Here is a 3,523-nt window from a genome sequence, read left to right on the forward strand (position 1 = left end):
AGTGAACTCCTGAGCTCACACGTGAAACATCCAATGACAGGATTTTAAATCCTGGAGCATAAAGAAACTGATTTAATCATCCCAAAGCAGGTTGATAAAATAGTTAAGTAGATTAGATTAAAATTCTGTACTTGCAATGTTTTATGAGCAAAGCTGTTTAGTCTTATGGGTAGCATTTTTCTTTGCCGTAGTCTAAGAAAAGCATCACAAACAGTTGTGTTATGTACACTGAATACATGTTACTTATATCATAATAATTGCTCAGTTCTAGGCAAACTCAGAATTCAGAGTACTCATAAAGAGCAAGTTATGTGCATATCCATTTCCTATTAGAAATTTAATTACGCGGAACCAGGCTATGAAAACTAGAAATTTTGCTTCCTGCTCACGTGCCTGGACTTTAGAAATCATCTGTGTGATTCTGTGGCACCTTAGCCCCAGATACTGCTAAATTAAGGGCCACCAGATCTCATAGTGACAGAAGAAATGCTCACAGATGCATATTTCCATATGCAAATATGAGGCTTCATCAGTACCATGAGCAGAAACAGAAAATGCAGGTACATCTCAATGGTGATCACTACCAATTTCCCCCTACCTTGGCATGCAGAATGATTGTGGAGAATCAAAAGCCTTCAAGATGGAAATCACAGGATAAAACGTAGGATAATGGAGCATTTAGTTTTGTAAGGCTGCTATTGCTTATGTCAGGGAGCACTTTCAATAGAAACAAACAATTTCTGTATATTTGTAGCAATGAAAACTAAAATGTGAGATGTCTTTATTATCATAAGCTTCTATTTCCCAATGTATTATTTGGAAATGTGCCTTTTCATGAATACTTGTACTTTATAAGGTTCTTATGGTCCCCCAATTGCCTTGAAGCAAATGCACCTCTCTGCATATCTCCACAAGGGAAGCAAACCAAACTAGACAGCTGTCCTTCATAACTGATGTCTGATCCCAAGAGAAGGTCAGCATAAAGTGGCAGCAAGAATGAACGCAAGAGCTACCAAGAAGAAAAAAAGCATGCAATCATTGCAATTACACGTAACAGAACTAGTGCTTTTATACAACCATATCATTTTCCTCCTTGAAGGAAATGTATGGTCAGGGCATTCCTGGGGTTGAGTACCCACATTCACTTCCCTTACCTTATTTCCTGCTCCTTGAAATCCATATATTAGCAAGGGAAAAAAATCATATTTTAGCTGAGGGAAAACAAAGTAAAAGAAAGCAACATCAAACCCACACAGAAAAGTAAGAAAAAAATATAAACAAAAAAAGGAAAACCACCTCTCCAGAAGGTCTGGGAATACAATGATATGCCACTTATTGGAACCATCATCCCAAAGAATGCTGCTGCCCATTCAAAAAACAGGTCTTTCTTCCAGATGCCTTGTGGTCTAAATCAGGACAATTCAATTGTACAGGAAGAATAACACAAATGCTATTTCTTTTCCTGAAGGTTAACAGCATTCTGTTAATTCCAAAATATCACACACATCTTGCTCAGCGTTGCAACAGACTCCTGGGATGTTTGTCAGCATTCCACTCCATGCACTTGGTAAACACTATGGACACTACCTGCAAATCTGTACCAAAGTACATTTATGTCAGTCCAACATTTAACAGTTATTTCCCTTTCGTTCATCTTTTGACTTAACTGTAGCAGTGGGTATGCAACAGAGGAAGGGGAAAACTATGGATTTTGAGCCGAAGTGTAATGGGAGCTAGTTGGGTCTTAGGTATCTATCTCCTTTATTGGCTGTGTCCCTTATCTGCCTCCCAAATGGTTTTTTGCAGCCAGCAGGTCTGCGTTTTCACATCTCGCAGTCAGTCATTAGTGTTAAACTGTTAATGGACTCACTCATCTCAAGAACTACAAATGCAGCACATCATTGCTTTCTTGCTGATGGTATGAGTATCATCAGACGACTTAATCACACATGTACCCATGGCTCTGCATTTCAAAGACACTTGAATAGTGTTGTGCCGATTAACTATAGACTACTACAAGTGTAAAATACGTGACTTGCAGCTTACCACTGTAATTTTATCCTTGACATTGAAATAAAACACAAAAATGACCATTAATACTATTCTGGGAGGAAGTTTGCTGTGAATGTTGCATCTCTCAGGAAGTTTTCACTCACAAGTTGCTCTCATAGGAAACTCACAGGATCATAGTGAAAATAACCAACTTCTATACTGATCCTTTGTACAGCTCTACTCAAATAAAATCTTTGCTGAATTAAAGCATTATCTATTTAGAAAGTCATCAAGTTTTTATTTAAAGAGCTCCAGTGACAGAGACTGCAATGATGACCCTTGATAATTTGATTGAATAGTAAACATCCTCACTGATCAAAAACAAACCTCAGAACAAAACAAATGTATTAACCTGAACACTGTCAAATTTCACTCATCCGATTCTATTTTAATCCCATGGATTCAACACTCATTTGTACTTTTCCATCCTGCCTTACTGACTGACCTGTGACCCCTTAAGCTGTTCTTTGCACTAAGAACTTTGAAAAGCCATAGGTAATTTCTTAATCGATGGCCCATTGCAGTCCCACAGTTTAACTGTGCATTTCCCTCAGCTGCACTATTCAAGCTACTCTTAAATATTCCAGTTAGCGTTTCCTTAAAAATAGATAAATTAGGAGTTTTGTCACAGTATTGTCACTACTGATTCATTATCTGCATTACTGACGATGCATCAAAAGATTCAGCCTGCTATTGTGAAATAGGGCAGAGTCAGCAGAGACCTTCCTTAAAGCTAACAAAGTTCAGATGTGTCTTCAGAGAAATGATTAGGAATGCTTTGTAGAACTATGCCTTGTTGTATTGGCACAGCTGTAATAAACTTAGATCTATTGACATAGTATAGTCTTCATGATTCTCTGATATTCAGAGGTTTTCAGAAAAATTACCTCTTGCCTCTTTACAGATAGGTACACCTTTGATTCTTTGGTCTGCTGAAAAGTGAAGATATTTGCTCAGAGTTCCACTTTGATTTCAGGATAAGTTTCTTAGAGCTTGAGCCTAGCATCAGCAAGAGATCAGTGCATGTCTTCATTTACAGGGTAAGACTTACAAGCAAAGAAGTGACTGTTTAGAGTTCTGTGATCATTTGATAATTTACTCTTCAGAAGTAAGGAGATGGTAGTGAGAGCAGCTGCTTATCATCCATCAGCATTATCTGATACCAATAATGGTTCAGAGCTGCAGTGAAGGAGGATTACACAACACCATTGAGCTTCATTCTGCTACCTACAGCCTGGATGAAGATATCACTTCAGTACACTTCTCAGTGATTACGAGTTGTAGCACAAGAGTGAGATGTGTACACCAGAGAGGGGCCATCTTATCCATCTCATTTTTGCTCCTCACATTCTTAAAAGCTGTAGGAAGAAGTATGGTTTGCCCACAATGGATAGGAAAATCAGCTTTAAATGCCAGCAATAGCAATTGAGACATCTAAATGACGAGAGAAGGTCAGCAAGTGCTGTAAGTT

The sequence above is a fragment of the Cyrtonyx montezumae genome, unplaced genomic scaffold (assembly GCF_038088225.1).
Source record: "Cyrtonyx montezumae isolate F1298 unplaced genomic scaffold, pur_monq_1.0 scaffold_7, whole genome shotgun sequence".
Classification (NCBI taxonomy): domain Eukaryota; kingdom Metazoa; phylum Chordata; class Aves; order Galliformes; family Odontophoridae; genus Cyrtonyx; species Cyrtonyx montezumae.